We start from the raw sequence: 26,338 nt of genomic DNA, 5'->3' as shown, positions 1-26,338 counted from the left end.
GCTCGCTCGGCTCTGAGCGGAGCCGGGCGCTGCCGCCGCGGCCGCCCCGCCACAGCCACGGGGGGAGGAGGCGGCAGCGCGCCTGCGCCGCCGGGCGCTGCCGACGAGGGAGGGAGGGATGGACCCGCTGCCGCTCCCGGCTCCGGGGCCGGCTGTGAGTATGGAGCGGGCACGGCTGCGGCAGGTGGGGAGCTGAGAGCGGGGCGCGGGCGCTGCGGGACCGGGGGACGCGGTCCCGGCACGGGCGGTGCGCAGGGCGCGTCCTGTGCGGGCGGTGCGGAGCGGGAGGCGGAGGGGCGGCACGGGAGCGATGGAGAGAGGCTGTTTACGAGAGCGTGTTGTGACAGCACAAGGGGAATGGGCTCAGGTTGAAAGAGAGTGGGTTTGGATTAGACAATAGGAAGAAATTCCTCCCTGTGAGGATGGTGAGGCCCTGGCACAGGGTGCCCAGAGAAGCTGTGGCTGCCCCATCCCTGGAATTGTCCAAGGCCAGGTTGGATGGGGCTTGGAGCAGCCTGATCTAGTGGAAGGTGCCCCTGCCTATGGCAAGGGGTGGAACGAGATGGGCTTCGGGGTCCCCTTCCAGCCCAAACCATTCCGTGATTCTGTGAAGGCAGTGCCAGCAGCGGGATCTCCCCAGGCACAGCCGGGTGGCCCAGAGACAGCGCTGGGAGCTGTGGCAGCAGGGCTGGAACAAGGAGCTGGACGCATTCTCTAGGTGCGTTCCTGTGATGGTCCCATGCGCTGCCTCAGGTGCCTCGCAGGGGGAGATCGCTGTGTTCTGGATGTACCGTCAGGACTGATTGCAAGAGCTTCGGTTTTTCTGTTCCCTTAAACAACGAAAACTTTGTGTATGTCTTTCTAACTTGAGTGTTCGGCAGCCCTGCCTGACAGGAGGGTGCAGCCCGGTGAGGGTCGGGCTCTGCTCCCACGCAGTCAGCGACAGGATGACAGGCCACAGCCTTAAGATGCACCAGGGGACGTTCAGGTTGGACATTAGGAGGGATTTCTTCACAGAAGGGGTGACTAGACATTGGGATGGACTGTCCTGGGAGATGGTGGAGTCACTGTCCCTGGAGGTGTTTAAGGAAAGACTGAACGTGGCACTCAGTGCCACGGTGGTGCTGGGTTGGACTCGGTAATTTCTGAGGTCTTTTCCAACCGAACTGATTCTGTGATTTGCTGATGCTGTGCACCAAATGCCAGGGTTTGGTCCTCCCTGCAAAGCCTTGCACTTTCATTTTCCCCCTATTTCAACTGTGTTGCTCATCTTACCAACCTTTTTATTTTTCGCTTTGCTGGCAGCACCTTCTGCTGTCTCTTTTGGACAGAACGTGCTGCCACCATCCCGCTCCAAAACCACTGAGCCCGAAGTCCCATAAACCCCAGTGGCAAAGGATCCCTGTGGAGTGTGGGTGTCGCGAAGGGACTTTGGCGTTCCGAGGCAGTGCAAATCCCACTGACGTGCTGTTGTTCCAGGCATCCTTTGCACCTCTTGTGGCATCCATCTGCTTCCCTGGCTTCTACGTAAACTCACAGGCAACAAGGAGGGGAGAGGGAGGAGTCCTCCCACGCTTTTACCTTTGCTTGACAGTTTTAGGCTTGCAGGGATCTTGCCAAAGCAATTGCCCTGCCTCAGCCTGTATGGGAATGATGTTAGTGGTACAGGTGTCTATTAGGCCTCAAGTAGAGGCAGCAGTTTCCAGTCTTTTTCTTCTCTCTTCCTATATAAAAATATAGTCAGTATCTATATTCATGCTTACAGTGAGTAAGTGAGGAGCGGAGCTGCATAGGAACCTTCTCTCAGGGATTGAAGCACGGAAAAAAAAATTCTTAGGCAAGAACTCATTTAAATATGAATTTAAATGTGACCAGGTGCTTCATGGCACATAGTTGGTGCAGCTATGTAGCTGGAAGTTGTCGCAGTCAGTAGTGTATAGAATACTTTGAATTATTTTAACCTCCCAGTGCCAAGTGTAAACAGAGACCATGCTAGGCTGACCTCCCCTTTATGATGAGATGTAGATTTTTGGTGCAAGGCAAACTGGACATTTAGTTTGTGTCTTTAATAGGCTCCCAGGTGGCACCAAATTCCTTTTCTAGGTACTCTTCTTGTCTTTCCCACCGGAAACTGTTACTTACAGACCTTTTGTTTCTTGCCTACATTTTTGTAATCCAAATGTTTTGGGTTGCTGGTTCTTCTAGGTAGGGGCAGTGCCTTCCTTTGGAACTGGCTAGTGTGTTGTGAATATTAATAGCAACAAGGAATGTTCCCAAATAGAACATGGTGAATTACCTACTGCTTTATCACCGTGCATTACTGTGCTAATTGAATGTCAGCTAAATGTCTGAGGCAGGCATCTGACTGAAATGAGCATGAGCTATAGTGTACGTGTAAGACCACAAATAATAAATAAGCATGATTATGAAAAATAGTATTTCTCCCCTTTGCCAGTAGCAAGGCTTCAAATACATCTCTTGTAAATTTGAACCTAAGGACTCATTCAGCTGGTTTTGTATGTTTTTGTTTAAAGTGTGTCAATTTAAGAAATAAATGAGATTACTTACCTAGTCCAGATTACTTTTGTCTGAGACAGAAGACATGGATTGCTGGACTGATGCTAAGAGATTTCCCAGAATGCCATAAAGAAATCTGAACATCTGGAAGAGCTGTAGGAACTTATTTTTTTCATGGTCCTGAAAGAGGCTCTGTCATTTCTTTCTTTCCTTTAGGTTATTAACTGATTTTTGAAATCACCTTTATTTTTTTATCACTGTCTCAATAAAAAGGAAGAAAACGGAATTTGTTGCCACTGTTTACTAAAATCTGAGATAAGATGCTAAGTTGCTCAGTGAGTGAATGTGGCTCATACCAGCCAAGGGAGGCCAACTGACAGCTCCAAACAAATGCTTTTGACTCCATGAGATCTCCCACTGCCAACATGCAGCTACAAAGAGAGAAGAAACATCATCAAACCATCAGAAATATTGGGCACCTGGATTAGCAAGACAGACAAAAGGAGTATTGCTTAAGGGAAATATGCATGGATGCTTTTTATTGGTTTTTTTAGTTCTGTGTCAACTGTGGAACTGTCTGTCACGATACAGAACCCAGTTATTAAGTGGATTTTGTGCAAGGTGAACCCTCTGACTGTGCCCATTCACCTCATTTAGGTGGAGTAGTCCTTACCTATGGAAAAGCCATCAGGGAAGGAGTGGGATCATTGTTGAAACACACTAATGCAGGACCTGGATCTGTAAGGCCAGAGTGACCAACCAGAAAGTGGATGCACAGGAGAATCCAGGGTGTCTCGTGAGCTTTGCAGGATTTACATGGCAAGGATGAGCATTTAGTGTATTCCTCTCGGAAGAACTCAGAGTGTGTGGTCCCTGGGATAACAAGGGAAGGAAATCAAGGGGGGGGTTAAGCTTCTCTGCTCAAGGAACTCTACATTGGGAGTTGTGGTTTTACAGGTAGATTGATTGTTGCTTCTGAGGGTATCACTCAGCAAACTTCAGCACACAGCAGTCCTGGTTCTCAAATACTAATTTATAGTTTGTTGATGCACAGACAGATCTGAACTTGACTTTCTGAATCATCCTTTGAATTTATTTTTTCTTTAATAACAACATTAGATAGGAGGTACATTGACATGATGTAGTGTAGTGTAAATAATTTTCTTCTGCGTATTACTAAAATCCAGCAAGTACAGGTTTTCTCCATAAAATGATATGTTACATGTGTTGGCTGACAAAGTTACTTTGATAACGGGGATAACAATCCAAAACTTTTATCTTTTCCAGCATACCAGAGGAATTTATGTTGAGGATAGATCTAAAATAAAACTGAGCATATTTATAAATACAACCACAATAATATTTCTTAATGCTAATTCTAGCTTTTTGTCTTTTTTATTTTTTTTCTTTTTAATGTAGCAATCAATTTTTTCTCCTTTTTTTCCTCACATTTGGCTTAACTGGAAATTTATCTTTTTCTATATCTGTCACATCATTTATCTCTTTTTTTCCCGTTTTCTTGTATTTTCCTTGCATCCAAGTACTGTACAATACCAGCTTCTTCAGTTAGACTTAATATTTGACATGTTTTCAGTCCTACAATAGCTTAGTCTGCTTCTTGAAGTATTGCAGACTGTGTTTTTATCTCTACATCTAGCTCATGTGAGAATACCACAGCAGGAATTACCCCCCTTTCCCCAGCATAAAGTCTTAGCGTTGTGTCTGTGTACACAGAAAAAACCCCTCCACACCATTTACTCATATCTAGATTGTAGTTCTAGTTGTAGAACTTTCTTCTACACCAAGAGAGATTATTGCTGAAAATAATTTTGACTGTTTGCTTCAGGAACATGAACTTTTTTGAGTTCTTACGCCTTCTGTTATTATCTCAATACCTCTGTGTCTAATGGACTTTCTTCACCACCTAATCCTGAATGCCTGTTCCTATTTAGTGAAAAAGAGAATTTTGGGGAACAGGGAAACTAAGATGTAGTGAGGGTTTTTAATGAAAAGAATCAGTTAACTAATATCTAAGAGGGAGAAATTGAGGAGGAGCTATCTCATAGGCAATTCAAACAGACTTTGAAAGCTGCAGGTAGAACTTGGAATACTTAAAGCTTCTTTTAGGCTCAGTGGTCTTTAAAGACAAACCAGCTTGTTGCTTTAATGTAGATAGTTGCCTACGTGTGCTGAAGGGATATTGTCAGCAGCTCTCAAAAGATCTTTCAGTGCCTTGTATAAGACGTTGTCTTTTGGACTTGACTGAGTGCACATAAATACCCAGGGATTGACTAAAATCTCTCCCCATCCCTGAGTACATTTGGGTATCTGTATTTCAGCTTGGGTGTGTCATTTTTGACACATTTACTTGAACACTGGGTTGCAAATATTTCCTGCTTCTCCTGTGCAGTGAGACACTTTGGTGCTGGGTATCAGCACGAGAGCACAGTGGAGCCTTCACAGCCTGCAGGTCATTTAAACTGGATGTTGTATGGAGAGTCACTTGCAAGGTGGGTTGTGACACAGAGGCCCCTGCCTGCTGTGCCCTCTGCCTCCCCTTTATCTGGCTCACAAGAACCTGCCAGGCAGAGCATCCAGGAACTTACCCTGCCTCAGACCCCTGCAGCGACTTGCAGGCAAGCAGCAGATGCAGTTTGTTTGGAAAAAAACACAGAGGGTCTGTCTGTCCACCTTTTTATGCCAGAGAGGATGGGGCAGATACCTTCACTGCTTTCAGAAAGCTGACTTTCAAAATTCAGAAAAAATTCACCTGCTCTTTGCTGGTGTTGGACTTACATCAATGCCCACCATAGCAGGCTGTTAAAAGGCCTTTTCTTTAAGTGGTTCTTTCTCAAAACCATAGGATCAGGTTTCAAATTTTGTTAAAATTTTCTTTTGAACTTCAGTTGATGCCACCAGTTATCAGAGCAGGGGGTTGTGTGTTTATGGAGATCATCTCTCACCCTTTTATTGCAAGAAGGGCACTTTGCAGTAGGTTCATTGGGTCTCTGTGTTTTGAAGGGGGGTAGAGAAGAGTTAAAGAGTTTGAAGGGGGATAAAGAAAGGTTTAGAAGTTTTGCATGTATTCAGAGAATGTGACATAAATTTTGGAATATGCCATAACTTCTCTTTCTCACATTTATAAAATGAGTGTGTTCAAGATTGAGACTCAGGAAAATGTATCTTCTCCGCTCTCCTTGAATAACTGACTTGACTTCTTTAAAGCTGCCTCAGTTTCTCTACCTCAGGGCTTTCTTAGTTGTACATACATCAGAAAAAATAATTCTGTATCTCTCCTTAAAGCTCTTCTTTCCTACAAACCCCTTGCTCAGACAAGCAGCTCTTAGACAGAGTGCTGCTTTCCATGTTGACCGCCACCTTCGAGCTGTGTGTCTCCCATCTGTTGTTTGTAAACACTTCATGCCTTGTGCTGCTGATGTTGTTAGCTCCTTGGAAAACAAGTTCTATTTTCTTATGTTTGCACACTGCATCGAAACAACAGGAAATCTGTCCATGACTGGGAAGCCCACGCAATGCCAGAATAGGTTTTTCTTGCTGGGGATCTCAATTAAGGAAACTTGTCAGAGGTAAACAATGATGATGCAAGCTGTAAATCAGTGTAGTTCATCTGTGCACAGAATTTGTGTTCAGGGAGTCTTGTCCAGGGGGGAGAGCAAGGCGAGGGAGACACCAGAGGAGGAGGGAGCTGGGCTCAGTGTGTGAGAAGGGACAGGAGGTGGCAGAGGAACGAGGCAGAAGGTGCACAGATTAAGAACTGTGGGGTGTATTTTTGGCTCATGCCTTTGCAGAAGTAGTTAAAAGTTGTCTTCTGGAACTTCTCTGTCCCTAGAATCCCGTTCTTTTCCCAGCCAAAGAAAAGTGTAGGGAGAAGGATTAATATCCAGGTCTTAGTACCTGTCACAAAATAAGATTGACTTCAGAATCGTCAGTCTGAGGAGCAGAAGGGTTTCTGTGCTGCCATGGCTGCACATCCAGTTCATGAAGTATTCTGTTCTTGAAGGAAACAACCAGTGGATTTGCTTCACTTCAGGGAAATCACTGCCCTCAAACCTTCTGCTTTTTCATTATTACATCCTGTTGTGCTTTCTGCACATAGGAGATGGGATGGAAAGCTGCTCATCCACTGCCTGCTCATCCAAGTGAAAATTGCTGGATTCCTCAGAATCCCAGTACTGTTCTTCAGTATCATAGAAATTTGATCTAAATTTTGATCCTTTCTTAGGCCTTATTGTACAAACTCCTGTTGCCTTTATGAGACCTGTAGTGGACAGAACATGACAGGGATTATTTATATCTGACATATGTATATATTTATATATACATTGCATCTTGGTAGTCTAGAGGTAACAAGGTGTAGAACAAGAAACTTGGTTTAGAAGCTTTTCTTCTTGTTTTTAATTTCTGGTTTGCACCACATTAATGATTCTCTGTGCTTAATTAAGGGTTAAAGCAGATGGCTGTGATATATTGTTTGCTAAACAGTTTTTGATGAGAAGAAATGCAATCAAATGTATTTTCTATCTTGTGGGCACAAAGCAGTGATCAAGATTTGGTTTGGTTACAATGATGTTTACAGGAATTATTTCCCATGTCTTGAAGAATGTAAACTTCCTAATTCCCTTTTTTTTCTCTTGACAGAAACCCAAGATGATGCATCTTTCCAGTAACTCCTGTAAAAATGCACAAGAGACTTTGAACTAAAATATGGCCTGAAGAAAATTAATGAAGTTGTTAATAGTCTGCATCACAAATGAAAAGACTGTGGATGATTCTGGTCTTTTCCTTCAGGCCTTGATGAGTCATGAAAATGAAAGAAAGCTAATTTTTCTAATGGAGCAGGTTCTGTAAGTAAAAAAAAAAAAAAGAGGAAAAATCAAGAAAAAAACTAAAATACAGACATCTGATGATAAGAGCTGCTGCTGGTGGTGACCAGTGTTTTGTAAGCTGGAATTTTCTTGAATCTTAATGGACCTTTTGACCTAATTTACAGAGTCTTTCTTGTTAATTAACTTTTTTGGAAAGGTCAAACCTTTTTTTTCTGCTAAAGGTCATGTGCTTCAACTGAGAAATAGTTTCTTATCTACAGAACAATACAGCAACATAAAATTCAGGTGTTTTTTTATTCTGAACATATTAATGAATCACGAGCAATAAGCCTGGAGTATTTCACACCCTTTTGCCCTTTCCACGTTAAATAATCCCTTTTTGTGTTTGTCTGTGTCAATGATCACAGGGTCATGCAGTTATACAGCAGCAGGCTCATCCACTGGAGCCTGGAGATGGATGTCATTTCACACAGAAGGGAAATGACATTCCAAAAACCCACGTGGACCTGGTAATTGTGAGAGAAGTGTGAGAAGAATGCCCTGTGTAAAGCAAGGGTGCCACGTTTAGATAAAAACTTTGATTTCAGTATCAGAAATGCTGTGAATGTTTCAGTTGAATTTTGCAGGTTTTTTACTTCTGAAAATGGTTGCTCCTCTTGGTCATTCAGGTCATGTGTTACCTGAGGGCTTACAGGCCTGACATAAAGCACACCTCAAATGGGAATGGCTCTGCAGGAATATTGGCATTTTCAAATCATTCTTCCTATTTGAATGAAAGCTGAATGAACTGTCCCTTACAAAAAACTAAAGCAAGAAAACAGAAAATGCTTTTTTGTTAGACTGGTGAACCTGCTCAGAACTATCGGAGGGAAACATTGCAAACTAGAGTGGTCATAGGATTTGTAATAATGTGTTAGGGGGAGAAAACTACCACTATCCTAACTTGGGAATTTCTCTGAGAGGAATCTAGGATCCATTCCACTTCACAATTTCTTCATGCAAACTACGTAAAATATTTTTTAAAACCTGAGTGATTTCCATAACAGAATTTTGGCAGTTTAAATCAAAACATGTTGCTATGACAGTTCCTACAAATCTTTTAGCTTTGTTTTGTATTATAATTATGTCAAAATGGAGCCATTTCTGTCCAAACAAAAATTTTCCAGGCTTTTTAAAAATATTTTTTATTTGCCAAAGTCAAGGTGAAAGCTAATTTCAAATGCTCTAAGTTACATCTGCATAACCATAAACCACAAGGACATAGCTTTAGTCTTATAAATAAGTAATGTCATTAGATACAATATTCTTAGTTTAATTGACTTTGTTGGCTGCTCTGTATAACAGTGATTGAAAAATAAAAGACATTTAACGTCGGTGAAACCTTTTCTAGTGGTTTCTGAAGTCAATAAGCACAAGCCATTGCCAGAAAATGTTACCAGTTCTGGGGTTTGTTTCAGTAGTAGAATGCTAAGTGAAGTCTAAGTGGGTACAAGGAACTGCATCTAGTCCTTTGTAAATAAAAATCAGGTGAACTCTGAAAAGCAAAGACATAAAAATAGCACAGATTTGTCATGCAGACATCATTGATGAAACCCCACATAAGGAACTCATTTCATTTTCTGCAGGTGAACCACTGTAAGTAAAAAAAGTGTCTTTTTATACGGGATATTTACCAAATTCGCAGTTGAGTCTTTTCCTTCAGAGGTATTGAAAGGACTGGGTATTTTCAGATTTTGGATTGTTTTACATCAGAAGACCAGAAGTGTAAGTTGGAGAAGGAGTTGCCAAAGGTAGACTTCACTTGTGCAGGGCAATAAAATTTAACTGAATTACAGTTAAAGCAATTTCTTGAATTAAAATTCATATATATTCCTACCTTAAATTAACCCAGATGTGTCCTATACATGAGTAAGCATGGATTTAATCACAGATTATCAACTGATGGTATCTCCTCAGAGGGGCTGACATCTGTGTTGCTTTGTGCTGTGGTCTCTCAAAATGTGGTTCAAGAACTACACCATGGCAGAAATAAACACTTGAATTTTGTCAGGAAATTAGAAATCATTTGATTAGTGGCAGTTTGTTTTCTGGTGATGTGAAGTTGCTGAGAAAGAAGGAAAAGGGAATATCCCAAAGCAAAGAGCAACATGTGCAGAGACCACACTGAAATAAAAGCGACAGAGGGTGGAATATTCTGAAAAAGCATCTGGAAAAGAACTGATTTAAGATCAAGAAGATGAGGAACTGCAGGAGCCAGTGGTACCTATATTTTTTCAGCACATGGTGAAAGGCTTTATCCTCAAAGAAATAGAACACTGACTTTTCTCTTGGTCTTTTCTACCCCAAGCCATGGAGCTGTCTCAGAGACATAAAAAGCAGTTGAGAATGGAAGAGAAAGGTGCTCAATAGAACTGTGATGAGATGTTAGACAGTCCTATGAAAAGTGATTCTAATCATGAAATTTGAGAAAAACTCCTGGTTTGGGGTTTTTTTCTCTATTCAAGCTCTAGCTAACTTCACTCTTTCCTCCCCTGTGCACACTGACATTAATACAACTTCTGCAGTTGACTTGGAGGACCAAGATACACTTATTTTATACTTTTATTTTAATGCTCCAGTGTTTTTTTTCCTGTTAGCAGGTTATAAATGCATTTGGGTTTGGGAGAGTTTGGAGTAATAGGGAGTAAAATGGAGAGTGCTCCTGGGAAATTGCTTATTTATATAAAGCTGATGAGAAAACAAGTGTTTTATGGGAGGGCCCTGACTCTCTTAAAGGAGATTTGGCTCGAGGACAGGGTACTTGCTGGAGCTCACATTTAGGTGTGTCTATTACTGCTTTGTGTTGTGAGTTGAAAAACAAAAGTGTGCCAGGTGCTTTTTATTATGTAATTTTTTCTCTTAATTGTCAGCATGTGTTGGGAGCATACAGGCTCATTCTGTGAGCTTGTATGTCCAGAGAGTTCTGCTGTCACTGAGCCATCAGACAATCAGCTGGGTTCTAGATGTGGAAAATACATGTAAAAACTGGGACTCAGCACATGTAACACACCTTGTTTCAAGGCTCAACAGGTGTAAATGCACCAATAAAAAAGACATGAGTATTATGAATATCTGTAGTTGCTACACTAGGTATGATCACATTTGAGGGAGCAGAGTCATAGAAATCATAAGAGAAAAAGAAAAAAAAAAGATGTTCCAGAAGATATGGAAAGAAAAAAAATTTGCACTTCAGTGTCTGATTTTCTGAAGGTGAGTGGCCAATACAGGCCATCCCACAAGGTGCTCAACTGTGTGTTGCTGATAATTTCTCAACTTACCTGACAGTAAAACACTGTCAGAGTAGTTCAAATCTGTGATTTATTTGACATTGTAAATGGTTTAAAAATCTTACTAATGATTTAAGAAAAAGATGTGCAAACAAGCAGAAAAAAATGAGCATTATCTAAAAGTAAATGTGGGTGTGGTGCCTTGACCCATTTAGAATATTAAGAAGTATGCTGCATTACAGTACTGAATATATATTTTCATTATGTATTGAGTGGCCAAAAATATCTTAAGAGCCTTTTAAGGTAATGTATAATAACATCTCTTCCCCAAAAGTGGGTCAAGGCTTACGTAGTCTGCATTTACAACGTGGGTCCCTCTTAAAAGGAAAATCCCAGTGGTACAGAAGGAGCTAACACAGCAAAAGGGCCCAAATCCCGTATTTTGTGATATCCTTTGACCTTGGTCTGCCTAAACCCAGAGCAACAGCCACAGGATGTGGTCTGGTGTATATTAATGACAAATTATCTTGAGCTCTTTGTCTTCAGGGCTGCAGAAGTGCAATGATGATGATGATGATGATGCTGTGTACTGGCTCCTTGGTTTGCCTCCTGATAAAAACTCCCTGTTTCCCATTACAACAGCAACAGGAGCCTCTGGTGATGGGATGGAGGCTCCAGGTTACTGCCCACAGCACAGGGTTGTGTAAGAATAAAGGAATAATGTGCTCTGAATGTGACATAACAAAGCACCTAACGGGATTAGCAGTGGTGAAAAGGGAAGGAGTGAGCAAGAGTTTTGCCACAAGATCCTCCATTTGTTAAGACCTTAATTGTTGTGCCTGTTATGAGTTGCACTGAATCATAAAGTTGTAAATTACAAGGTAATTGGATGAGTTACAGCTGCATGGACATCAGATACGGGTTGAAACTGTAAAAGTAAGATACTGAGCAAATGAGCTTAAATAATACCCTGTTAAACATCTCAGCTCTCCCTTTCAGGTTTTTTCCAAACAGGAAAAGTTTCAGGAGTGTTTTCTTAGTAGGCAAACATTCAGGTATTCCAAGACATTCTATTACACTGAGGACATTTACTTTAAATCTTTTTTCGCTGTAAGGTGACAGTGGTTATCTCTTGAAAAATTGCCTAATCTCTTCTGTGTTTTATCTCCAGATTCCCTCTGAAAACTCTATCATTATAAATTGTAATGAAACTCAAAAAAGTGACCAGAATAGTAATTGGCAGAAGACTTGGCATCTTCAAAATGGGACTTGGATGCTTAGATAGATGTGGTGGAACAGAGCTGAACTGCCCTTCATGTAAGTTCAGAGCAGTCCTGGTAGGTGTTGGGTTACATAATACACCCATTAAACGTGGCTCATCTGGGAAGACAAGGGGGAAGCATTTTAATGAGTCAATCTAAATTGCTGAAGTAAATGACCATAATGATAGAGACTTGGAAAATTATGTGTGCTTAGATGTGGGACTGCAGCACAGCAGAGGAGGTGCTGGCTCTGGCTGTCACACAGGCCTCCTGCATGCTGGCTCAGATGTGCCTTCCAAGCCTTCTGTGCCTTTACATTTCATCCTAGAACCACTTCAGTGTCAGTGAAATGGAAATTGGAGATGCCATCTTCCAGTGCTGAAGGGAACAGTGGACTGCAGACCAGCAGACTACAGTTTCAGGCAATAAATGGTTTCCAAGCTCTTCACTTCTCATGCCAAACAGGAGGTCTGGGCACTGCTTACCCTCCACTCCTGCTCAGTGAACAAGAAGGTTCCAGCAAATGCAATAAAATTAGGTTCCTAATTCCCTCTCCTTTAAGTTAGTCTGCAACAATATCCCTCTGTTAGGAGCTCTGTCTGACAATCAGGTGTCAACTTAAGGCACCCAAATTCTTTATCACCTCTTGTCTTGCCAAATTCATCATTGTCCTGTACCATCAAATAGAAAAACCCAATGCTGGTGAGGATTAGAGACATAATTTTTTGCACCACAAATTTAAAGAGAGGGAAGAAAAACCTTTCAGCCATAGATTTTCCTGTACTTACAAGAATTGACTCAAAATTATTTAAGTATGAGAGACTGAAATAGGTATTGCAGCTTTTCTGGGAAAGCTCATTTTAATGGACCTCCATATTCAGCTATGCACAGAATAAGCTCCTCTATGAATAGCATTACAAGATGTACCTTTCTGTGGATTTCTGTCCTCTATTTTCTATACATTCTCCTCAAAATCTTTACCTCCAGCTTTTGTTGTGCCAGGTTTTTGACCCCCTCACTGCAAGAAATGAGCACATGCTACACAAAGCTTGGCTTTGCCAGTTGCCCTGCTAATACACATATGCTGCCAGACCAGCTGGCTCTTGGCAAACAGCAGAGGAAAATGTCAGGTTCTTTCCTGTCCCTTGCTATGAGGAGAGCACAAAACTATCCCCAAACAGCACAGTGCAACCAGACTCCTGTGACTCAGTTTAGCTTCAATAATCTCCAGTATAGTAAAAAATTAACAAGAGGGTCAGATGTATATAGTAAAAGAAACAAGCCCGTTGCTCTTAATTCCTAATGCAAAATTTGAATTTTGTGGTTTTAAGTTTTCCCCATCCTAATCCAAGTGGTGTTACACAATTGATGAACTGTCTTCAGAGCATTTTTTTTTCTTCTGTCAATAAAAGTGTATTTATTTCTTACCAATGAGAAATGAAGGGCCAAACCATCAGATGGGAGGAAGCTGTGTTACTCAATTCAAATGAGATTTATATCTGGCACTGGCTGGTTCTGGTCTGCTTACCTGCTTGTGTGAAAGGAAAGAAATCCTCCTACCTGATTTTGTCAGGACTATCTCATTAGGGATCAAATTAATCTCCTCCTCCACCATTCACATTTGGGAGTTCTTAGCCAAATCAGGCCCATCAGCAAAGTGAGAGGGTTGTGGAATAGAGGGAGAATTGTGCTCTGACATTTTTGGGGGGTCATGCACAGTTGTGGGATGAGCAAGGATGGATGTTACTCCTGGATTGATTGCGGTTTGTAAACCTGGGAGAGAAAATGTGTTGAAAATGTTTGCTGGGGGAAAAAAAGAAAGAGGAATGTTCTTGCTCCTGTGGACTGGCTGGGCTGCACAAAACACCCAGGATAAATGTGGCTGTTGAGCAGGCAGTGACACCACATGAAAAGAGCTTTAGCAAGGGAACAAAAGCGATACTGTTTTATCTTTACTGCTGATTAAAGTCTGTAAGTACTGTAGCTACAAAATTATGCACATTTTAAACAAAAGCGTGCACCATGTCACAAGCAAGAAAAACAAGTCACAGGGTGCAAGGCAAAGCTTTCTTCTGAGGCACTGCTGGTTAATCAGTCCCTCTCCCACAGTGGCTGCAGTGTCATCTGAGCTGGGGACTGGATGCTCTGTGCCAAGCAGTTGCTATAATACAGCTGTTTAACACTTCCCCATAATACAGCTGTTTAACACTTCCCTGTGCTCAGCTGAACCACCATAAATACTGAGCCTGGGGCAGACAGAAGGGTTTTTAACTGGTAATACCTTCAGTGAAAGATAGGTTCATCCCAAAATACCTCACCAGACCCTACACCCCCTCCAGAGAGTAAAAACACCCCCAAACCCAGAAGGCCAGACATTAAAAGAAAAAAATTAAACCAATCAAAATAATCAATGGCATCCTGTTAAAGAAAGTCACTCTGGAGAAAGGATTTAATATAGCAAAAAAAATCAGTCATAGTTTTAAACAGGTACTACATAACAGATAAGGAGGTCTGTAGAAACTCTGGAGAGGTTTGCTCAGTGTTAAATGATGATGGGACATCTGTACATTCCATCCCTCACTGATTATGTGAAAGAATACTTGATTCGGCAAATTATAGAGAGGCTTAACTCTTGAGCTTTTACAGAGGGGGGAAAAAAAAGAACAGGTTATACAGCCTTGAAAATAAGCAATTTTTCTTTTGTGTACACAAATTTATGTACAGCTTTTTTTGTGTGTGTACAAGGCTGTTTCATTAAAAATATCAGTTGTTCTCCTACAATGAAGAGCTTTCAAATATGCCAAGGAAATGTGTTTTATTTTTAAAAAATCATTTAATTGAAGATGCAAAGGCAGATTCAGATCCTACATATAAAAGGCTTGAGATTTTACACTGCCAAACTCAAACCTGTTCTTATAGCTGTAGTCCCAAGTTCAGTTCCAAACCATTTTTCCTTCCTCAGGTTCATGCAGAACAATCTGTAACACTGACCCTCAGTGAATCTTTTCCATCCTGATCCATTTCATATTGCTCTGTTCATGTTTATTAACCCTTCAAAAAGCACCTTTCTTCACTCTGTTTCTACCAAAGCAATTAGAGGATGACATCTGGCCACAGAAACCCTGCTAGGACAGGCAACCACAGAGTGCCACCTAATTTTGTGAGTTTTCAGTCTCATCCACAAAATAACAATGATTCTGAATTTTAAGCTGTTATAGAATCATGGAATGGTTTGGGTTGGAAAGGATCATAAAGACCAGCTAAATCCAACCCTCTGCCATGGGCAGGGACACCTTCCACTATCCCAGATTGCTCCAAGCCCCGTCCAACCTGGCCTTGGACACTGCCGGGGGGGCAGCCACAGCTTCTCTGAGCAACCTGTGCCAGGGCCACCCTCACAGGGAAGAACTTATTCCCAATATCCCATCTAACCCTCCTCTTCGTCAGTTTAAGTTATCCCACAGCCAAATCTTTAAACATGAGCCAAAAGTCAGTTCTAGCCCAAGAATCACTGATTGTGTCTCTAGAAGCTGCTTCCTTAAATCTCTTCAAGATCCAAAGTCTGATTGGTCTTTGCTCAAGCTGACATTAAATTGTGTTGCTTGAAATTCCCTTTCAATCTGAATAAAGGGGCAAGGGGCAAGGTTGTAGCAAAGGCATTTTGGGGAGCCTCAAAAGAGCATCACCTCAAAGCAATTGCCAGCTGTTTTTTCCACTCTACCATGTTCAAAGTTCAAGACAAAAGTTCCTTTGAGAGCTTTCCAAAATGCACAGCTAAGCAAGAAATGTCATTCACTCAAGCCATCACCAAAATGTTTCTAATTACATCCCTGACTAATTACATTACTGTATCCCTCTTAAATAGTGGTTTTAAAAGTACAACACTTGGCTCAAAATTGATTCATTATTTTTAGGCAATTCTTCCTATCAGTTTGAACCAACAGTGTTTCTTCGAGTGATAAGTTTTCACACAGAAGTGCTGATTATAGTCCCAAACCTGCAAAGTGCTGCAGGATCAGAGGGGGAAGGGATAATAAAAATATTAAAAAAAAGTGGACTGGATCATTTCATAATTCAGCTAGGAATAATTAGTGCAGTTATTTTATATGATATCCTAAGGATATACTGAAACTCTCTGTCCTTTGTGTGATACCAGAAAAGGACACTGCAGATCCCAATTGAAAATAGGCCAGAAATTTGAGATCATTCCTCCCCACCAGCATTTCTGCCACTGTATGGGACATTTCCGTAGAGCTGGAAGTCCCAAGTCTCCAGAAGTTGTCGTACACTTCACTTGAGGAGCATCAGAGACACAGCTAATGTTGTGCCATTATCTTTTGTTTCTTAAATAATTTGGCTCTGATGGTATGAAGAAGCCAACCATCCCTGGAAGGGTTCAAGGCCAGGCTGGATGGGGCTTGGAGCAACCTGGGGTAGTGGAAGGAGTCCCTGCCCATGGCAGAGGTTGGAACGAGATGATTTTTAAGGGCCATTCTAACCCAAACCATTTTTGATTGCACCACAGCTTAAAATTCAGGATCATTGTTATTTTGTGGATAAGACTGCAAACTCACAAAATTAGGTGGCCGTTTGTAGTTGCCTGTTCTGGTGGCACAACTACAACTTGTTCTGTTTGGTTTTCTCTCCCACACTCATCTCCCAACAGCAACCACATGCAGTCAACTCAATATTCCCCAAGTAATTGCACACTGGTGGCCCAGAGGGTTTGGGAGCTGTTTAAAACACACTAAACATACCAAAAAGGTGAATTTTCCTGGCCATACCTTCTCCAACATTTTTCAGACACTTAAACTGACACCTTAACTAAATTTTCTGATGTTTAGTGTCTTGCTAAAGGCCTAAACTAATGGGTGTAGATAAATCCTTGAAGGAATACCTCATCTCTTGCCAACATTCTTGGCAAAATTTATGTTCTTGCTAATAGTTTTGTACTTAGACATTAAACAACCCTTAAGTGCTCCCACTTGGCTGAAAAAATAAGGTTTTTATTCATGTGAATATTTCTGTTAAGCATATTTGTTGAGAGATACCTGACCCAAACTGAAATCTGGAAAGGACAGGACAAATAGACAAATTCCATCCTTTCCTGGCATTTGGTTTGCACCATGAATAAAAAATCCACACCAAAAGGCCCAAACATTTATGTGGCAGGTGTTGCACAAGCGCTAAATGGAGGCATCATTGCCCAGCAGACTTTACAGATTAAGACAAAAGCACATGAAACTGGACATGAAATCTGAATTTGCACATAAATGAGCATAGCAAAGTATTAAAAGATTTTGTGGTCCATTTATGTCTCTGAGCATGCAAAATCTTTCCTATCAAATCTTTTTGATGAAAACGAAAAGAAGCTGAATCATATCAAGCAAGATATGTGCATAATATTCAAAAAAAAAAATGACAAAGCTGAAAAGGATCATTTCAAACTAAAAGGAGTGTTTAAAAAGTCAAATTTCTTTATAATAAAAATAGAGTTTAAGAAACAATTTGAATTACTTTGTTTAAGGTCAAACAAATACCCTTTCAAGTCAAAATAATTTAATCTTTCTTTTCATTTTTTGCCAGGCTGACTAGAAATTAAAGTAAAATGAATTATCAAAAGAAAATATTCCAGTCCACAGACAATAACAAAAATGAAGTGAGGTAATTAGGCATTTCTAGTATTTTTGTTACTGTTAATGCAGGGTAGCAGTTGGAAGTAAGCAAGTAGCAAATGGAAAATGTGAGTAGATTACATGAGAGATATGAGCTGTAAACCAGGATTTAAAGAAAGATAAGGTAACAGCTCTTTGGATTTTAATATGGAACTTCTGTGTTTGAAGAGCAGTCCAAGGCACAGTATGGAGATCCAGGATAAACCGACAGCTGGACAGAAAAGTTTGAGATATTGGGAAAGGTCAGAGTCCCAAGGGGTTAATGGATCAAAAATCTGGAGCTGGGAACTGCTGGGGTCTAGGCACAAGGCTGAGAAGCCACTCTTTGCTGGAGAGGTGCAGTGGAGGCTGCAGCTGAGCCATCCTGATTTGGGAAACTGCCCCAGATTTGTGGGTTGGGCTCTTCTCAAAACCAGTGAGCAACGGGACAAGAGGAAACCGCCTCAGGTTGTACCAGGGTGGTTTTAGATTGGATACTGAAGAAAATTTCTTCATGGAAAGGGCTGTCCAGCCCTGGCACAGCTGCCCAGGGCAGTGGTGGAGTCCCCATCCCTGGAGGGATTTAAAAGCTGTGTGGATGTGGCACTTGGGGATGTGGGTCAGTGGTGGCCTGGGCAGTGCTGGGTTAAGGGTTGAACTCAGTGATCTTAGAGGGCTTTTCCTACCTAAATGATTCTATATAAGAAGTACAAATACAAAATGTCATGGATATAAACATGCTTCATTTGTTTCCTCATTTTCTCATCCAGTTTTCCTGTCAAAAGCCCCAGTGGCATCAGGCCCCCCCTGGGTGGTACATAAGGCACAAGGTCTCAGCACACTTTTCAAAGTAGTTCTTATTTGCTAGAGGGGAGAAAATTTTTAAAAACCTTATTTCCAGGACTTATTTCTGTGCTACCTGAAATCTACAGTGTAATCTGTTTTTTCCCATTGCCACCAAGGTCACACCTATGTGGAAAAAAGCCTCGATTAAGAGGCTCTTTTACTTCCCATATTTCAGATGTTCAGAGTTAAGCATTGTTTTGCTTTGTGTGGACAAAGATTATAGTGTTCAAAAGCCACGTTCACCCCTAGATAATTTATTTGTCTTTATTGCAGTAAATTTGTATATTGATCTTTATTACAGTATCATCTAACAGGTTGTTTAGCATCCACACTGTCATGCAGGGCTCTGCACAGCTATGAGAGAAGAATGCAGAGTAGGTATTATAGCATTCAGGAAACAATATATTTATATTTTTACACATAGAATTTAGGTTTATATATAATAGAGAATTATATATGTCTGAAAAAGGAATTTTCCTGGTATCCCAGTGACTGTAAGAGTTAGAAAATATATTCCTTGGTTGGTGGGGTGTTTTTTCCTTATTCCCCTTCACTAAATTTATTTTTTTCTCTCTTACAATAACTTTTTTGTCAAATTTCTCAGAATTTTTCTGCCTATTTAACACCTCTAATTTTTTTTTTTTTTTAATAATCTCACATTTCTTAGGATTTGGAAGGATGTCATAATAGCCAAGCAGTCATGCTGTTTTCTTTGGCCATTTCAATGAAGAAAAATACACTGTGACATAATAAATAGACATAGCAGAAAAATTAAGTCCTATTTCTCAGAAGAACATATAAAAGTGAGCCTATACATATAGGCTTAAGTCATATAAATGACTTGATGCATATTTTTATTTTAGTATCTGCAGGAAGATGGATCCCAGCCCATTAAAACTAAAATTTCCAGAAAGACAGGCACTCTGATGTATCATCTGTCAAGGTAAAGGGACTAAGAACCTCTAGCTGACTGATATGATGGATTTTCACTTTCCTACTTGCTTTAAGAAGGAAGAAAGTGTGGAGCTGAACAGCTGGTAACATTTGCTAAAAGATTATGGTGCTGAGATTCTGATTTAAATTTGACTTTTTGGTCGTAAACACATGAACAACACATGAAATGTTCTTATTTCTTAACATATTTTCACTTGAAAAGAGGGATTCAACTGCTTCCTATATAAAACCTATATAGGATTAAAGAGCAAAGAGGTCTCCAACTGAAAGAAAGACATGCGTTTCCTGTAAAAGGAAGTCATGCAAGAGGCTCCAAGCTTTCTTTAGGGTAGCTGCTACCACCTTCTGTAAGACTGTTGAAACACATGTAAATGAGAAGAAGGTTTAAAAGTATATATATAGAAATATTTGGCAATATAATGAGATTCTTCCCTACATTGTCCCCTTTAGGCTTAGAGCTACAAGAGCCTTTCCTGGTGTACATGGCAGAAAAACCATGTGAAAATATCTCTGGCTACTCCACCATATGATGTAAATTTGGAAATATTTTAGAAATTATGTGAAACGAGCCCACACACTGTCACAACTACTGTTAGCACCTCTTGTACGTGCAAATAAAGAGAGTAGCCTGAGGTATTTGCAGCCTTTGACCAAGCAGGATGTAAACTCTGCGAGCTATTTTGGCAAATTTTAGACTAAAATATTGGCTCACTAAAGCCAGAGCAAGACCAGCAAACTGGTTCAGTTAAAAGCAAACCAATCAATCAATCAAGCCATAGTGTTTCCCAAACTTTGTCATCAGATGTTGTCTATCAAAAAGCCACCCAGAACTGAAAAGCTGAAGCAGCATGTGAAACTCTGATAAAAATAAATTATAGAATCATTTAAGTGGAAAAGACATCTAAGATCATAGGGGAAGATTGTTTTTGTGGTTTTATGAGAAGAGACTGTAAACAAAATGTGAACATGATCCATCAGAACTCTGTAAAACTCAAATAAAATCTGGATTATAACTGGGGTAAGTGATCAGACAGGACCCCTACACCATTTATCAACAAGAGCTTTCAGTGATAAAAAATAATAGCAACAGAAGACTGATTTCACAGAGTATTCTGAACCACTTGGTGAGGTGGCCTGATTTAAGCTACAGAAACTTGAATAAAACCAGGGAAAATCACACAAATGGGAACAGAAAATATGTCAGATATTTCAGATATGAAACCACGCCTTGAACAGTAGAGAGCCTGAAAGAGTGTTTGGATTTATAGAGGTCTGGAAAGGCTTCTTTACAGCCAAAGACTAAACAATACTGATTTGTTTAGTTTATCTGAGAAAAGATTATGATTAAGTCACCTTCTAATCTATAAGTAGGAACATGGAGAGCAGACTTCTGGTAATGGAAAGCTCTTTAATCTGGCTGATGGAAGGATGGCAAAAGCCAATGGACAAAATCACCTGAATCGTTTTGGAAATGAAACACACCTTGTGAAACCATGGGGGTTCTGTACGACAAATTACTAAAGCAGCTTATTGATTCCCCATCATTTCAAGTCTTCAGGGATGTTTTTCTAAAAGAGTCCTAATGCTGTTAAAAGTTACAGCCTCCATGCAAGAAGTGCTCTGTGAAAGTGCATGAACTGCACCAAGTTCAAATTAAGTGAACATTTTGGTGTCTTCTGAGCTTATAAATCTTCAATATTAGGCCATGATCATGCACGTCTGTAGCTTCTGAGATGAGTTGTGTTGTCCTTTGGGGAAAATGAAAGTTGATAATTCTATTATTTTCTTTTCCCTTTCATTTCATGGCATCTCCCAGTCTGGCTGGTTGGTTTGTGCCTGCAGGAAGGGAGAGATGGTGTTAATTAATGCTTCCCAAACATATGTTTCTGGGCTTCGTTTTGTGTACTCTCAGGCTCAGTTTAAAGGCATAGAAAGGCACAAAATTAATTCCTGGGCATGGGACAGCGATAGGGGATACACATCACAAAGTCACTCCAAGACAACACTACAGCTCACAGATTCTAAGAATTCATATCTTGTGTCCATCATTCTCCCACACACGTCACTTGTTCTTTTTTTTTTTTTTTTTTGGGTTGTGCCTGATATTTTTAGGAAATCCAGAAAACTTCCTACAGAGTAGCAGCACCTAAATACTCCTATAATCTTAATTTCTGTGATATGTTGGGTTTTCTCTGCTTCTATTGCTGCAGCTGAAGATTTGGATGTGGTTTTAAAAGTTTCAGGTGGGACAAATCTCTGTGGGAATATTACAGGATATTGCTAGGAATATATACTGACAGTCAGATCAGTTTATTGAGCAAGAGGGAAGAATTTAACAGCATTTTCTAATACCTGTAAATTATAGTTGGTTTGTTTAGTAAAAAGAAAAAGAAGATAGGCTGATTTCGCACAGCAAAGCAAATGCAGAGATCAAGCTATGAAGTGGGTGTGTGGAGGGTGTCTTAAGTTGTGCTCATCAAACACTGGAAGACTTGAGCAGAGGTTTTGTAGCAGAAATGTTCAGTCCTAGTAAATAGAATTGGTGAGAAGTGATTTTTGACAAATAATGCAGGAACTGGCAGTAATTTTAACGAACAGTTCTGCTGGCAAGGAGTGACTCACTCCAGCACAGTAAAGGCTTTGTTGTTAAAAGTACTTACATTAGGAGCCTGAAATCATCCCAGACATAATGGCCCACTTTGAAAGAGCAGGAAACATTAAACAGATTGGCCAATCCAGGGAAAATAATCATAGGAAAATTTATTGAAAGGCAGTTCACCAAATAGCATATCCTGCAGTTAAATCCAGTGGGTTTTGCTCTCCTCATACCAAGACTCCAGCCTGTGATTCCAACTCAACAGCATGACTCTATAAAATAGGTCTTTCCAAGACCGTAAAACTAGGAGAGATTTTGGAGCAAGGACTGCATAAAGATAGAATCAACAATTAAATCCTTGTTCTGCAAAGAGGAGGGAAACCAGTACAGCACCAGCATGATTCATCCTCCTTAACTTCAGCCATCCAAAAGGTAGGTGTTGGATCAAAGTTAGTCATTCCTTTTTTGTCAGTTGTGGAGGAAGATGTACCCTGCCTGCTTCAGATAACTACTTTGGGAACTGCTATTTAGAAAGACTTCCCTCTCTCCATTGCCATGGAGGATAGCCAGGAGAACAGCCAGCAGAAAGCAACATCTTCCAACCTAAATCTAGACAGGACTGCTCTAAGTTGCTCAGAGAAGCTGTGGCTGCCCTGGATTCCTGGAAGTGTCCAAGGCCAGGTTGGACAGTGTTTGGCGCAACTTGGGACAGTGGAAGGTGTCCCTGCCCATGGCAGGGGGGGTGGCATGGGATGGTCTTTAGGGTCCCTTCCAACTCAAACCATTCTGTGATTCTAAGAAGTCCCTTTGTAAGGCCCACCCTGTGCTGAAACCAAGGCTCTGTAATTCACTCTCTTCAAGGTATAAGCACAAAGGTGTGTTGGTTTCAGTGCATACACAAGGTTCAATACAATAAATAGAAGAGGAATCAAGGGATAGCCAGAGGCAAAGCAAAATTAACCCCAAGACCTCAGAAATCACACTTGGCATGTTCAGGCTATAGAAAAAATAAAACCCTCAAACCCCCCACCTTCATAATCACAGTGAATCGAGACAAGGTGAAAAACTGTGTTCAAACGAGGTGATTTAACCAATACACTGTCCCAGTTGCTGAGGGTTCAGGGGAAAAAAAAAAAAAAAGTAAAAATCAGCAAAGAAAGTATAAAAAAGGAATGAAAGAGAAATCCAGATTGGCATCAGATTAGACTGTCATGGGAAAGAAACGGGAAAAATATGGCATCACTGAGATATCCCTGGAAGTCTTTAAAAGCCACATACATGGGACTTGGGGATGTGGTTTAGAGGTGGCCTGGGCAGTGCTGGGGAAATTGTTGGACTTGATGATCTTAGAAGGTTTTTCCAACCTAAATGATTCTGGGATTTCCCTTTTTAACATCTCTCTGCTTTAGAATGATTTACTGCAGGGTTTGTATTGATTTACAATTATTAGACAGTTATTGTAATTTATGTTGATAAAGCAATAAGGGAATACTGAAAATATTTATTAAATATGAGAAACTTTGTAGCACTTGAACATTAATCAAAGTTGATCATCTACAATATATGTGCTAATAATCCATTAGTGAATATTTAACCTGCAAACACGATGAAAAAACTGACAGATTACCTCTTTCAGGAACAGAGAGACTTTGTGGGAATTTTGAATTATTTAAATTGTGACACAGCAGAGGATTTAGGAGTGGGAAGCAATTTTACTGTGTGATTTTCTTTTTTAGTTGCTGAGTTCCTGATAAAAAGAGTGATGGAACTAATTTTGTTTCTTGTTGATTTAAACATTAGCAACCCCGGGGTTTGCAAAAACCTTGAAGATAGTTGTAAGGGTGAGTCAGATACTCTATTGTATAATGGAATCATTGGCCTTCTTTGACTTCAGTGCAGAAAGCATAATAAAAAAAGAAAAGCCCCAAGGAACTCAGGCTTCTCAGCACTTGGTTGCAGATGTCAGAGAAAGAAGTATTAGGGGTCAGTTTAGCATTTGCATAAGTGACCTGATTAATTGGAGATTAAATGATCGTTTGTTCAGCAAGTGGTGCAGAAGGCTGGGCACACTTCCCTGACCAGCTGAGCCAGGCTTTGCTAGGCACAGCTCCAGGCTAGGGGACACTTCTCATGCCCGCCCTGTCCTTGGAAAGGTGGAGAGGTGCTGGAAGGGACACTGCCTGCAAAAGAGTTAATCCATTAACGCCTCCTGGTTGATTAATTTTCTGCTTCAACTCATTTTAATTCTCATTCTGCTGATTGTTTCCTTTCAGGGAGGCCATTTATGGAAAGGTTATCAGCTTCTTGGAAGGGCATAGCAAAGCCTCCAAGCACAAACCTAGCCCACTTTTCCAAATAAACAGCTGCAGACAAGTCCTGGCTTCATTGATGGGAATGGAAAATTTCAGAGAAGCGCAGAATGGTTGGGCTTGGAAGGAACCTCTGAAGATCATTTAGTCCAACCACTCCACTCGAGCAGGTTTTGAATATCTCCAAAGAAAGAGCTTCCACAACCTCCCCAGGCAGTCTGTTCCAGTGCTGTCACTCTCACAGGAAAAATGTTTTCCTTCATATTTAGGTGGAACTTCCCATGTGTCGGTGTGTCCCCACTGCCCATTGTCCTGCGGCTGAGCACCACAGAAGAGACTCTGGCCCCTTCCTCTTGACACCTGCCATTGAGATATTTGTGTGCATTGATAAATCCCCTCTCAGTTGTCTCTTCTTGGGGCCCCAGCTCCCTCAGCCTTCCACTGTAAGGGAGATGCTCCCATCCCCTCATCATCATTGCAGTCTCCACTGGACCCTCTCCAGAAGCTCCCTGTCCCTCTTGTCCTGAGGAGCCCAGAACTGCACACAGCCCTCCAGATGTGCCTAACCCGAGGGCTGAGCAGAGGGGCAGGATCACCTCCCTTAACCTGCTGGCAATTCTGTAATAAATCCCAGGATCCTGTTGGCCTTCTTGGCACAAAGACCCACTGCTTGTCATGGACACTTGTTGTCCACCACGACCGCCAGGTCCTTCTCCCCAGAGCTGCTCCATCAGGTCACCCCCAGCTGTGCTGGTGCCTGTGCTGGTTGTTCCCCCCTAGGTGCAGGACACTGCATTTGCCTTTTGAATTTCAGAGCTTTCCTAAAATTCAGGAGTTTTTTTTTTTTTTTTCCCTGAAAAAGGAATCAAGCGCCAATTACTTTTCTGATAACTTTCCACTGGTAAAATAAATAAAAAAGTACCCGATATTTGTAAGGCATTATTTTACTCCTTTAAATATCACAGAATTCTACAATGGTTGGGCTTGGAAGGGACCTTGAAGATCGCCCAGTTCCAACCCCCTTGCCATGGGTAGGGACACCTTCCACTATCCCAAGTTGCTCCAAGCCCTGTCCAACCCAGCTTGGACACTTGCAGGGATCCAGGGGCAGGCACAGCTTCTGTGGACAGCCTGTGCCAGGGCCTCCCTCCCCTCATAGGGAAGGATTTCTGGTGCCCAGGGTTATTCTTCCCCAGGTGCAGGACCCTGCATTTGCCTTTCTTGAGTTTCACTGGGTTTCTCTTCAGCCAACTCTCCAAACTGTTCAGGTCCCACAACCCTCAGGTGGATCAGCCACTCCTCCCAGTTCTGCATCATCAGCAAACGTGCTCAGGGGACACTCTGTCCCTTCATCCAGGTCACTGCTGAACAATATGAACAAGACTGGACCCAGCACTGACCCCTGGGGCACAACACTACCCACAGGCCTCCAGCTGGACTCAGTGGCACTGGTCACAACCCTCTGGGCTCAATGAAGATGGTCAGTGAAGACCAGAAGTTGGCCTCAAGCAAAATGTTTCAGCTCTGAGCAATGTGTGTATTACAAGCGGTAAAAAATGGTTGCTTTTCGGTTAGGACTGGGGAAAGGAGGAAATGGGCCATAACAGACCATATTCAGGGTGGGTGGGATATGTAATGAAAATCCAATGGCAGCAGAAAACTGCTTTTACCAGGAGAGTATAATATGAGGTGTGGAACATTAAGCTTTATAGATAGGGAGTCTCACTACACAGAAGTTAGTTCTAATTACCAGAGGAAATGGTAACATTATGGCAGATAGCAAGGACATGTATGATGCATTATGAGAAAGATTAGTCTGAACTGCAAAGGCTTCCCTTAAACTATCTTAACTGAAGGTCATTCAAAACTTCCCCTAGCACATCATTATTATTATTATTATTATTATTATTATTATTCCTTCTGCAAAGTTTTGATCTGTGAGCCATTAATATGTCCCTTAATTTAGCTTGTGTGCTATTTACAAATCAAAATTGCCTGCCTATGTGAAGGGAGTTGTTGGAGGTAGTTATTCCATCACATGGAATGATTATTTTGTTGTTCCCCACCACTCCACCAGTTAACACTGC

The 26,338-nt window shown here is 41.2% G+C and overlaps 1 long non-coding RNA gene across 1 annotated transcript; it reads left to right on the top strand.

The window, feature by feature from the left end:
- Positions 1–22: 22 nt before the first annotated feature.
- Positions 23–25,228, top strand: LOC116443676. The gene is made up of 3 exons (XR_004240020.1): positions 23–184; positions 7,177–11,947; positions 24,216–25,228. It is a non-coding gene; the product is annotated as an uncharacterized LOC116443676 (long non-coding RNA).
- Positions 25,229–26,338: the final 1,110 nt, after the last annotated feature.

Source organism: Corvus moneduloides, chromosome 5 (genome assembly GCF_009650955.1).
Source record: "Corvus moneduloides isolate bCorMon1 chromosome 5, bCorMon1.pri, whole genome shotgun sequence".
Lineage (NCBI taxonomy): Eukaryota > Metazoa > Chordata > Aves > Passeriformes > Corvidae > Corvus > Corvus moneduloides.
Note: the sequence above shows the minus strand (reverse complement) of the source record. Positions and strands in the feature narration are given on the sequence as shown.